This window comes from Neofelis nebulosa, chromosome 3 (assembly GCF_028018385.1).
Source record: "Neofelis nebulosa isolate mNeoNeb1 chromosome 3, mNeoNeb1.pri, whole genome shotgun sequence".
NCBI classification, from domain to species: domain Eukaryota; kingdom Metazoa; phylum Chordata; class Mammalia; order Carnivora; family Felidae; genus Neofelis; species Neofelis nebulosa.
This window is the reverse complement of record NC_080784.1, coordinates 175019583-175033460: the sequence shown is the minus strand read 5'-3', so window position 1 is coordinate 175033460 and position 13878 is coordinate 175019583.

The following is a 13878-nucleotide window of genomic DNA, read 5'->3' as shown; positions in this document are numbered from 1 at the left end:
CTTGCACCCTCTCTCAAAAAATGTATATATACATATATATGGCTTATGGCTGCAGGTAAGCAGGTTTCCAATTCTGAATCCAGAATTACACAGATTTATCCATGCAGTCACAGGATTGCACAGCAGAAGCAGACTTCCTGACAGAGGGCAAGACCCTTGTAAAACCTACAACATGTGGTCCCTGAGAGACTCAGAGCAGAACACATATCTTCAGCAGGCAGGCTCACCCCAAGAAGAAAAAGGGATGAAGAGGCTAGAATACACAGGGTTGATGTAGTAGGTTGAATGGTGGTCCCTAGAAGATATGCCCACCCAGAATCTGTACCTGTGACCTCATTTGTAAAAAAAAAAAAAAAAAAAAGCTTTGCAGATGTAACTAAGTTAAGGATCTTGGGATGAGATCATCCTGGGTTTAGGTGGGACCTAAATCAAATGGCAGTTGTCCTTAGAAGAGGACAACAGAAGAAATACAGGAAAAGGCCATGGGAAGATGAAGGCAGAGCCTAGTGGGATGCATCGACCAGCCAAGGAACACCAAAGACTACAGGCAACTGCCAGAAGCAGGGAAAGAGGCATGGGGCAGACACTTCCTCAGAGCCTCAGAAAGGAACCAACCCTGTCCACACCTTGATTTTGGACTTCTGGCGTCCAGAACTGTAAACGTACACATTTCTATAATTTTAAGGCACTCTGTGTGCCCATTTGTTACTGCAGCCCTAAGAGACTAATACACTCTGTTTCTTGTCCTAAACACAGCCATCTGGGAGCAGAGAGAAGTGGGTACAGCCCAGATTATTCCCCTAGCAGAGTTGCCTCCACATAAAAGGAAATACTATGAATGGGGGAAGACGTATCTTCCCCTAAAATAATAATAAATGCCTCCAACATTTTTTGAGTGCTTGTCATACCGCCTATTGTTTTGAGTGGTTTCAGAAAGAATACAATAGGGGACGATGTAAGGAAAGGGAATTCCAGGCCAAGGGGAAAGCTCTGTGGGGTTTTCCCGACCCACACACTTCCTCATCTACTCCTGCACGACTTCCATCCATCCCACAGACATTGGGTCCAGGGCTGCTGTGATTTCCAACTTTGGGTCTTCAGGTTTCTCCCATTCTCTAATCATAAAGATAGGAAGGTGTTTAATTATAAAATTTCTGTAAATACCACATAATGTTTATGAAAACAAAAACAGAAAAACAAAAAACATCGCTGTATTAGTCAGGTTTCCCCAGAGAAACAGAACCAAAAGCTACTGATTTAAATGTTAATCAGATCCAAAAATGCCTTCATATCTACATCTAGACTGGTGTTTGACCATACAACTGGTGCCATACATAGCCTTGCCAAATTGACGCATAAAATTAACCCTCGCAATGGGATGTTTTGTTTTAATTTATGGTTTTTTAAAATTGTGGTAAAATATACCTGGCATAAAATTTCCCATTTTAGGGGCGCCTGGGTGGCGCAGTCGGTTAAGCGTCCGACTTCAGCCAGGTCACGATCTCGCGGTCTGTGAGTTCGAGCCCCGCGTCAGGCTCTGGGCTGATGGCTCGGAGCCTGGAGCCTGTTTCTGATTCTGTGTCTCCCTCTCTCTCTGCCCCTCCCCCGTTCATGCTCTGTCTCTCTCTGTCCCAAAAATAAAAATAAAAAAATGTTGAAAAAAAAAAAATTTAAAAAAAAAAAATTTCCCATTTTAACCATTTTTAAGTGTGTAGTTCAGTGACATTAAGCACATTCACATTGCTGTACAGAACTCTTTTCATCTTGCCAGACTGACACTTGGACCCATTTAACAATAACTCCCCATTTTCCTTTCTCTCTAGCCCTTGGCAACCGCCATTCTACTCTGTCCCTACAAATTCAACTACTCTAAGTACTACACAGGAGTGGAATCATACAGAATGTTTTCCTTTGTCACTGGCTCATTTCACTTCAAGGTGTCTTCAAGGTTCATCCACGTTTTAGCTTGTATCAGAACACCCTTCTTTTTTTTTTTTTTTTAATGCTTGTTTATTTATTTTGAGAGTAGGGGGAAGGACAGAGAGAGGGAGAGAGAGGGAGAGAGAGAGGGAGGGAGAGAGAATCCCAAGCAGGCTCTGTGTTGTTAGCACAGAGCTCAACCCAGGGCTCAGTCTCATGAACTGTGAGATCATGACCTGAGCTGAAATCAAGAGTCAGACGTTTAACTGACTGAGCCACCCAGGTGCCCCAGAATGCCCTTCTTTTTTAAAGCTGACTACTGTGCAACTGTATGTATGAACCACATTTTGTTTCTCCATTCATCTGTCGATGGCCACTTGGGTTGCTGCTCCCTCTTGGCTATTGTGAATAATGCTGCTATGAACATAAGTGTGCATATATCTTTTGGAGATCCTGCATTCAATTCCTTTGAATACCTAGAAGAGGAATTACTTTATCGTATGATAATTCTATTTGATGTTTTGAGGAACTGCCATACTGCTCTCCACAGTGGCTGCACAGTTCCACTCTGCTCTAGTCAGCATTTAAAAACTGGTAGCAGAATATAAGATTAACAGTTGCTTAAGAAAATACGTATACATTAATACTCAAGCTGTAGCCTATAGCCACACACCCCAAAGTGAACAAAGCATTCAAAAGGTAAACAAAAGACATTATGGGCCCTGCAGGGGACTCTGCAAACTCCATGGGCCCTTTCATCTTTCCTAAGAGAATTCCAATTGTATTCAGTTACTCTCCTCTTCCTTAGACCGGCATGTGCCTCAGCTGAAACTAACCCCAGTTCTAGGAATGGGTCTGACTGTCTAAGGAAAATACTGCCCTTGTCAGGAGGAAGGCTATGCTTAGGCAAGTGACTCCATTTTTGCCAATAAAATGAGAGGGAATTCAGTAGTGGGTCTCCTGGAAAATTGTTCCTCATTCTTGAAAAAGTATCAGAGGAAGTAATTATTTCCCTTCTTCCTCTAGGCATTGTCATTTCTGCATATAGCTCTTGGAATTGCGATAGCCAGGCTGCCACTAACCTGAGGATAAACCCAACATTAACCATGGAACAGTGGAGATATGGAAAGAATCTAGGTCCTTGGCATTAACATCACTGAATTGCTGAATTAACTGAGTCCGGAGCCCACCCTATACACTTTGGTCTACTTGGTGACAGAACTAGTTTAGAAAAATATTTGGCCTTTCATGAAAAAGGAATCTGGTTATACATATGTGAAAAATAAAAAACAAAGGAAAGGATAAAAAAGAACAAAAAATAAATTGCTCACAATTGCATTGTATCTGTCAGGATTCTTGGTTGCAAGCAATAGAAACCAACTCTGGTTCACTTAAGTACAAAAGGAACACATTGGAGGGATTGAAAGGGGCTGACAAAACCAAAGGAAGGAGAACCAGGAGTCTTTCCCAGGGGATCTGGAGCCAACCTCATCCCAATCTATGTGGTGCCACCATTGGCGTCAACAGCACCATAACCACTGCCACCACCATTCTTCCACTGTCATCACCTCCACCCCCACTATGATGATCTGCTTTCTGACTGTCCAAGTGTCATACGATAGCTGGGACTTGAGAAGGCAAGTCAGGAGGCTAGGATGCAAAATTTAAGGAGGCACCTACTCTCAGCGTCATACAAATGCAGATTGGCCCCTGCATGACTCTGAAAATGAATGCCTCCTTAAATTTTACACCCTAGCACCTTAGATGCCTCACTCACTTGCCAGGTTCTGTATCACACGCCCAAGTTTTGAAGTTCCAGTTGGAAGCCTGGGAGCCTTCAGTGTCCAAGCCTAGTTCATATGACCACAACCCTGGTTGCTATGCAGTGAGCAAGAAAGCACTCCCCTTTCAGCTTCTACAGGCAACTAAGACAAGGCACTCTACCAAAACTAAACACAATGGAGAATTGCCCCCAAATAGGAACCACTCAGAGATGATCACAGTTAAACACAGTCTGGGGGCAGTTCCTTCAGATTTTCTTCCATGTATACATATCTTGTGGATGGGTGCAAAAAATGATTTGATGTTTCCTACTGTAGTTTTTTGTTCTTAGACAATATCCAATATTCTAAGGTGGAATCTACCTCATTTTCTCCTACCCAGCATCATACCCTGATATCTGAACTATATCACCCCTGTAATATGAGACTCAAAAAAATATTATTTTAAGTCAATCATATGTTAGATTTATACTTTTATTACCAACATTTGATCATTGGCCAATTACCCACACTGTTTATACTTTTCTAAAATCATTACGGTTTGCCTTTGAAAGTCCTGTCCTAGATACTTGAGCTGTAGTAGGTAAAAGGATTGGCAATCCCCAGCCCCACATACCCACGAGCATGCTAATGACAATCCTATCAAAGGATCAAAACACTACCAAAAACCCCCAAAATCCCACAGTCTAGAATTCACTAAATGCACTGACTGCTTTTACTTTAACAGTGACACTTATAGAAAGAGGAAAAGGTTTTTGAGGTGTAAGCAGTTTAACAAGGAGAAAAAATAGATATCCAACCAAATCATAAATGGAAAGAAACTGTAGACCATTGTCAATTTCAATTTTGCCTTTCAGGGAAAAAATTCTTTTTTTTTCCTAAAATTAAACTGTGTTTCCTTTAAATTTACCTAGTCTAATTTTTCTCAAAGCCTGGTCAGAAGTCGCTTTTTTTTTTTTTTTTAATTTCACTTTCTTTAAACGGTAAAAAAAAATTACCCAGGCTCTCTCTGTAGGTTTACTTGCAGTTTTACTTTGCCTTCATAAAGCTGATTCAGTTGACAGTTGCTAAGGTGATGGTCTTTTTACCAGACATTTTATTTATGGAGAATAGTTAAAGGACAGGCACCTTTTACTTGAGACTTTCTGGAAAACAATACTTGCATTTGCCCTATATGTCACTCCAGGTCAAATTTTAGAGACCAGAGAACTAATAGATGTTGTGAGACTTAATTAAATTAAGGACAAATGCACTCCGTAAACAAAAGCTTTAAAGTCTCCTAGCTGGTGGCTATGTTTTCATCCTTTTACTCTTTATTTGGCTGTTTAAGACTGTGAAACTCAGACCTCATTAGTGGCCTGGAAGATTTGAAGAAATATACTTTCTTCCATGGCTCAAGAAGCAGATGTAAGTAGTCAAAATAAGAATCTTTTAAAATGTAAAAGAATTTTAATTTGTCCTAATTTACTTGAAATCCCTTGAGCCAAAGACATTACCTCCAACCGGGTGAATTCATTTAACGTTTGCACAGACGTTTACCATCTATTGTTGTTGTTATCATTACTGTTATATTAAAGAATTCATTGCAAATGGTAGAAATATCCAGAAGGATAAACCCAAATCTGCTTCCTGCATGGAACTACTTGCCCTACATTCACCATTTCTAAGTGGTTATATTTCTTGAAGGAAATTTATGAATAGCTCACCACCTTTAATCCTCATCTTCCTACCTCAAAAGCTGGCAGTATGAAGTTGACAGGCAGAGCTTTTCAATCTATCCTCAGTTACAGTCGTATGATATGATGGGACCCAATGAGAAGACTTCAAAGAGCTTCTGGATAGATTTGCCTCATTTCTAAAAGGAGACACAAGACAGAGACATTCCATTTTTCTCTTCTAGACCTTCCTTCAATGTCTACTTACAGAAAACTGTCATGGACCTTTTGTTGAAATGTGGACAGAAACAAAGATGCTGGGAATGACAGAGTGGAAATTTGAATAAAAGAAAATCTAGGACCATGATGGCATTGCTAAGCTGTTGAAATAACCGTGTAATCACTTTTCCTCCAAGCTTCATATTTTGTGAGATAAATGTGTCTTTGTTGCTTAAGTAACTTAGAGTTGAATTTTCTGTTATTTAAACTAAAACCACTGGATATAATTGTGACAGATTACAAAAAATGGCCATAATTCTTCATCCCCTCCCCATATCTACAGGCTATGTAATGCAATCCTGATGGAGGGAGGCAATTTCTTCACCCCTTGAATCCGAACTGGGCTTGTGACTTGCTTTGGGCAATAGGATGTGGCAGGAGCAATGTTGAAAAGTTCAAAGCCTGGGCTTCAAGAGTCTTTGCATATATATTTTTTTCACTTGTGGAATCCTGCTGCCATTGCATATAAAGAAGCCCATGGTGGCCCATGGAAGAGGAGAAACCCTCTAAAGAGTGATTCGTTTTTGCCAGCCACCTCTGCTGAGCCATCAGACCATCCAGTTGATCACAGATATGCAAGTGTGAAGATCAGCCAAGCCAGCCCACATAAGACCTTCTGAGCTTCCCAGCCAAAATTGCCAAACTACAGAATTAAGAATTAAATTAATACTTATTATTTTAAGCCACTATGTTCTGGGGCCATTTGTCATGTAACCAAAGCTAACTGATAAATTGATAAAAGTAAAAATATAGACTGTTGCCAAGAACAACTTCTCTTAACTGCATGTTTCATTAAGCAGTCTTTAAATATACAGTTGACTCTTGAACAATGTGAGGAGTTAGAGATGCCAGTTCCCCGTAAAGTTGAGACTCTATGTATAGCTTTTGACTCCTCCCAAATTAACCACTAAGAGCCTACTGTTGACCACAAGTCTTACTGATAACATAAGCAGTTAATTAACACATATTTTGTATGTTGTATATATTATATACTGTATTCTTACAATAAAGTAAGCTAGAGAAAAGAAAATGTTATTTAGAAAATCATAAGTAAGCAAAAATACATATAGTACTATACTGTATTTACTGGGAAAAAAATCCACATATAAGTGAACCTGTGCAATTCAAACCCTTGTTGGTGAAAGGTCAACTGTATATCAGTCTTGGTATTGGAAATGGATACACATAAATGCTGCCAAAATTAGGGCATTAAGTGGTACATGTGAGATTTTTGCACAGTTGTGGAAATGGAATAGTTGAAGGCAATACTGGCATCCTACCATCATTTCCTGTTTTTGATCTGTTATGATGTTGTCCTCATTAATTAGAGATGGAAGGGAGTAGAAAGAAAGGACAGGTCCACCTACAATCTGAAACCATTTATTTTTGGCATCAGAAAACCATATTTGTATGCATCTACAAACCCAATATTTCCTTCCTACTCCAAGTGCTCCTTGGGCTGGGATTGAAAGTAGGTTGCCTTGTCCATATATTCCCTAATCGAGTGCAGAACTAGGCAACTTAGAAACCTCCAGGATGGTGGGGACAATCAACCTGCAATCAAATGAATCATGAAATCTTATAGCAGAAACTAGCCTTAGTGAATACCTAATTCAACCCCTCCATTCAATGCAGTCTTCTCTGTAGTATTCTATTCCATTCAGCAATTATTTACTGGGTACTTCCTAAATGCAAGTCACTATGCAACAGAGAATTCAAGAAGAATGCACATCCCTGCCTTCGAGAAGACCGCCATCCAGGAGAGACGATAAAGCACTTACATAAATGAGGTCCAAAAGCAAACTGGGGGACAGATAAACACTAGCCTCTGAGGGGTCCAGGAGAAGAGAGATCTCCCATCCAGTAGAAGAAAGGGGTGATATTGGAGATGAGCCTTGAAGGATGGATATAAACTGAACCCTCAACAATACAATGGGAGGAGGAAGTCCCAGATGGAAGAAATATCATGAGCATAGATATGGAGATGGGAACTAGCAACAGAGTATGTCAGGAGCATCAGATACTGATGATAATCTTTAAGCGTTTATTAGTGAACATTCTGGATTCTTACCTTTCAAACCTGTTCTTCTCCTGTCTTCCTCATTTACTTAAATGGCATGTCCATTCACCCAGCTGCTTCAGCCCAAACCTAGGCGGTATCCTTGATTTGTTTCCTTCCCTCAAACCCTATAGGCAAACCTGAATAAGATCAGCTCTAACCACAAAGATATGTCCAGAATCCAACTCCTTCTCACCACCTGTATCACCACCAGCTAAGTCTAGTCCATCTTTTTCCATGGCATTCTCCTAATTTAGCTTGTTACCTCCACTCTTTAATTCCTTCCAGTTTACTCCCCACACAGCAGCCAGCAGCCTAAGTGAGCTTTGTAAAATGTAAATCCATCCATACTGTCTTCTCCGCTTGTTCCTCTCCAGTGGTTTCCTATCACACTGGAAATAAAAGCCAGACTTCTTACCATAAAAACCAAACTCCAAGGGCTTGTAGGATCTGACCTTTACCTTGTCTGATCTCATCTCCTACCACTTTCCCGCTTGGTCCCCATGCCTCAGCTACACGGACCCTTCTTCAATTACTCAAAGTCTTTCCCTCCTTAAGGTCTTTGTCAGCTCTGTTCCCTCTGCTTGGAATGCAGATCCATTGTTTGTCCTCTCACTTCATTTCAAGCCTCTCCTCAAATGTCATGTCCCCAGAGAAACCTTCTCTGGCCACCTAAAAGAGTCCCCACCTCCGTCAATTCTGTCTCCCTTTAACCTGCTTCATTTCTTCCTGGTATTTATCATTCTCTGAGATTAAGTATGTATTCATGTGTCGACTTATGTTTTTATCTGTATTAGTTTCAGCTTGTGGTAATAAATTACCACAAACTTGGTGGTTTAAACAACACAAATTTATTATCTTAAGAGTTCTGGAGGTCAGAAGTCTGCAGTGGGTCTCACTGAGCTAAAATCAAGGTATCAGTGGGGCTGTGTTCCTTTTGGAGAACTCATTTCCTTGCCTTTTCCATCCTGTAACGGCTGTCTGCACTATTAGGCATTTGTCCCCTTTCCATCTTGAAAGTCAGCAACAGCAGGTCAAGTCTCTCTTACATGGTATCACTCTGATATTCATTCTTTTGCCTCCCTCTTCCATATTTTATTTTTTTTAATTTAAAAAAAATTTTTTTTGATTGTATTTTTTTTTTAATTTTTTTTAACGTTTATTTATTTTTGAGACAGAGAGAGACAAAGCATGAACGGGGTTAGGGTCAGAGAGAGGGAAACACAGATTCTGAAACAGGCTCCAGGCTCTGAGCTGTCAGCACAGAGCCCGACGTGGGGCTGGAACTCACGGACCGCAAGATCATGACCTGAGCTGAAGTCGGCCGCTTAACCGCCTGAGCCACCCAGGCGCCCTGTCCTCTTCCATATTTTAAGGGCCCTTGTGATTGCAGTAGGCCCACCTGGATAATCCAGAATAATCTTGCTATTTGAAAGCCAGTTTATTAGCAACCTTCATTTTATCTGAAACCTGAGTTCCCCCTGCCATGTAACCTAATATATTCACCTATTCCAGGGATTAGAACATGAACATCTTTGGGGGGGCCATTATTCTGCCTACCACCCACCACTAGAATGTGAGTTTCTTTGGGGCCAGAACCAGATCTCCATCCTTCTCATATACCTGGCACATAGCAACATGTATTGCATATATTTTGTTAAATGAATTCTTGAATGCAACATACTATTCTAAGAGCTTTACATGTATTATCCTAATTTCATCTTCATAAGTACTCTATGAAATAAGAACAATTTTTATCCCTATTCTACATTTGATAAAATAGAGGCACAGAGAAGTTAAGTAACTTGCCTTTGGTCACATAGTAAGTGCCAGAGCCAAGGATATAAAATGAAGCAAACTCTAAGGCCTTTGCTTTCATCACTGTGCTGTGGCCCCTTCATAAGGGAGTCATGGGAAAGGAAAGGTGGGGACCTCCTAGAATCTGCCTTGAGTGAACTAAGAAGTAAGCCTAAGTAGTAAACACAGGGAAAATGCCATTTTCACTGAGACATGGCTATTCAGGCTCTGTCTTTATGCTTTTAGTGAGGACAAACTCGCCAATCTGAGGGGGAATTTATTCTAATCTTTCAGCCAGGTCTTGTTTTGGCCCAACTAACCGTAGCTACCACAGTTTCCTGAGGATTCCTTCAAGTTAAATGCAAACTCTTTCATTTCTCTTGAGTAGGTCTCCTGCACAGAATCTCTCTCTGCTTTCCTCCTCTGGTGAACATCAGAGGTGAGCCTTGAAGAAACTCAGGAACCACCACCATCTTTGATTTGAGGCTAGATTAGAGCCATCTCAGCAGCCAACTTCTATAGCCTTTCCCTTGGATCTCACCCTGGTCTCATTCAAAGACCAAAGACCCCTCCACACAGACAAGACAATATCCCTGGCCCCTTAACTCAGCACCCAGAATGCTTCAGAGGAGGGAGAATAAGTGATGGCCTTTCATTATCATTTCCCTCCACTCCTCCCCCAAATTTCCATCTCCCAGGCCAAGAGAGAGGGTGGGTGAGGCTTTGTTCTAAGAGGATCCCATTGTATGTTTGATGAATACCAGGGCCCCTCCCTCAGGAGACTGGGAAGGAGAATGAAGAGTGGGTGGCCAACAGACAGTACTCTTCTTTTTCTGGCAAATAATCCAGAAAATGGATAATTCCCACAAACATAATTAAGTTAGCAATTCATGTGTAATTTGGCAATATGCTTGCTAATCAAATAATGACTTAAATTGCTTGTGGGATTTTTAAATGAAAATTTACTTCATCATTTAATAAAGATGTTCCTTGGAGGCCAATTTTTTTAAAAGAATTTTGAGGCAAATAAAACTAAGGTCAAAGTATTATCTCTAAGCCTATGTCACAACAGGTATTCAGAGTCCATTATTTCCCCTTTAATGATCCAGCTACCATCCCCACACAGTCTCTGTCTCCCGTCTCTCAATCTCTCTCTCAACCAACTCAATCATACACACACCCATTTATATAGATACTTACTTACACCTTCCTCCTAGTATTTCTCAGTTACCTGTGAATTCCAACAGTGCTTTGCCTGCATGCTGTCCTGCTCTTCGCTTCCACATGTAACTCCATTTGTATAACGGCACCACTGGAATCATCGAATGATATCCGTGTAGACTGTTGGTATCAGTCCCTGTGTGTAAGTTGGTATCCCAACTTCGACACCTACTATCTTAGGTGTTAGAAGTTAAATTAGTTAACTTCTCTGAACCTCTGTTTCTGCATCTGAAACTGGCATAACAATAGTACCTAGCTCATGCTTAATACTGAGCATCAACTTTGCACCTGACATTGTTCCAGGTGCTAAAGATACAGCAATAAAAAAAGATGAAATCCCTGCTCTCAGGAGACTTACATTCTAGTGGAGAGGAAATGAATCTCAAGCAAACAAATAAGATAATTTCAGGTAGGTGCTATTAAAGGTAAAACGCATTGGGACGCCTGGGTGGCTCAGTCAGTTGAGGGTCCAACTTTGGCTCAGGTTGTGATATCACGGTTCATGGGTTTGAGCCTTGCATCGGGCTCTGCGCTGACAGCTCAGAGCCTGGAACCGCTTTGGATTCTGTGTGTGTCTCTCTCTGTCCCTCCTCCATTCACACCCTCTCTCTCTCTCTCTCAAAATAAATAAATAAATAATAAACATTCAAAAAAAGAGAGAATACGTTTCCTTTAAAAAATAAATAAAAGGTAAAACACAGTAATGTGAAAGAAAGGTAGAAGGTGATAGCCAGCCTCAAATATGGCTACTGATGATCCTTGTCTCCTGGTATTCCTGCCCTGTGTATCCTCACCACAGTGAATAGAGCTGACCAAGATAACCAATAAGATGCTCTGGAAATGATGGTATGTGGCTTCCAAAAGTAGGTCAGAAAAGACCCTGCAGTTTCTACACTGCTCACTCTTGGATCTCTCTTGGGGGAAGCCAGCTGCCATGTTCAAATAGAACATTCAAATAGTCTCATGGACAGTCCTATTGAAAGAGGTGCCAGTATCTGGTGCCTACTGCTATGTTGGAAGCGATGACTACAGACAAAGAAAACTCATAAAAGTCACCAAGTCATACTCAGTCAGCCAAGCTGCTCTGGAATTCTGACCCACAAAAACTGTGAGACTAAATTTTTGTTGTGGTTTGAGGTGACTACAAGTTAAAGTAAGTTGTGACACAGCAACAGATAATGAATACAGGGAGCTTTAGCTAGGATGGTCAAGAATGGCTTCAGTGAACTTCACCGAGCTCTGGTTATTATGAAGATGAAATAAATAAGGTGTACCAAATGCCTAGCACCAGGTCATGCTTTTAGTACATGATCAGTAAACATTAGCAATGGTTATTCCTATTATTTGTGGTGAAATCAGTCTTTACCCAACACCCTCCTATTACCGATAAAGAGCTTGGGATCTAGAGAATTTCAGACATTTGTCCATATCACACAAAGTAAAAGTCAGTTAACTTCTAGCTTCTACTAAAACCTAAGCTAGACCTTTCTTATAAGCTTCTTATACACTCATATATTTGTCTCTTTCCTCCTTGCACAAAATCTGTTGAAGTGAGGATGTGACAAGTCTGCATGCAGATTAAGGCTCTAGGGAGTCTGCTCTACTGTCCCTGGTTGACAGGGCATGGGACAGAGAGAAAGTGGGAGTGGTACATGCAGGAGAAGCTATTTGATGGCTTACCCATAAGGACCCCTTCAGAAAGCGATGGTCACCACCAGACAAGCATTTCTGAATTCATGTGAAATGTTCTCTTCTTTGTTAATTGCTGTTGGGAACCCAATAGCAATAATTTGATGCCAATCACCTGAAAGGCCATGGGGAAGAGGAAAGAGAGAGAGGCAGATTGTCTGCAAAGCCCATGAGCCTATCTGTACCTCAGCCTAAAAGATCTTCTCAGAACAGCCTGGCTCCCATATGCTGCTGTTCTCATCTTTCTGTGGGGTAAAGGATGCGGCCCACTTTTGTCTCTTGGTGGCTGCCACTCCCATTCTCTCCCTGGGCATTCTGTCCTCCCCTTCACCCCCAGGACCAGCTGTGGAGTAGCACATGTCCACCATACCTCCCTCTTTCCTTATATCCTTCAAAGATAAGCCCACAGGCTCTGATTGTTAGAAAGAGTTCACTGCTAGTCACTATACAGAAATAGACAACAGGCAAAGAAAATAACCAATGTGGGACAAATTATAAAGATGACAGAATCTTTTGATGTGGCCATATCATTCTTTTCCTCAAAACCTTTAGGTGACTTCATGTCACCGACAGAATATATCCTAAGCTCTTTAAAGAGGCACACAAAATCTTCCAAGATTTTCGGGTGCCTGGGTGGCTCAGTCGGTTAAGAGTCTGACTCTTGGTTTCAGCTCAGGTCATGATCTCACAGTGTGTGAGTTCGAGCCCCGCATCGGGCTCCGTGCTGACAGCACAGAACCTCCTTGGGATTCTCTCTCTCTCCCTCTCTCTCCCCCTCCCCCACTCACTCTCTCTGTCTCTCTCTCAAAAATAAATAAATAAAACTTAAAAAAAAAAAAAATCTTCCAAGATTTTGCTTCGGTTCAAGTCCCTACTCTGCACTTGCCAGCTATGTGCCCTCGAGCAAATTACTTATTTCTTTGTGCCTCATTTTCTTCTAATGTAAAAGGGGAACAATAATATAAAGTTGTTGTGAGCATTAAATAAGTTAATATGTATAAAACCTTAGGTCAGTATCTGGCACGAAGTAAGTGTGCAATAAATGTTATCTATTACCACTACTGCCATTATTATTATGACCACCTCTGCAAACTGACCTGTTGTTCTCTTCCTTACACTTGCTTGAAGATCCCTCACATATGTACCAACTTTCCAATCGCCTCCATGCTCTTTTGTTCTATTCTCCTGTATCTAGATAGCCTTTACCCTCCCCTAAGACTGGCTCACCTCTAGGTCATTAGAGAAGATGCTACTTAAGCAAACCTACATTGGAAAGCATTCTGTGACCGTTTTCTCATCACCTCAAGCTGACTCAGATACTTTCTTCTGTGTTCCTATAACATCCTATTCATAACTCTATCATTAAGAATATAAGTGTGTTTCAATCATCTAGAGCTGAATAACAACCTATTCCAAAGCTGAACGAATTAAACTAGTAGCCATCGTATTTGCTCATAATTCTATGGGTCAAGAATTT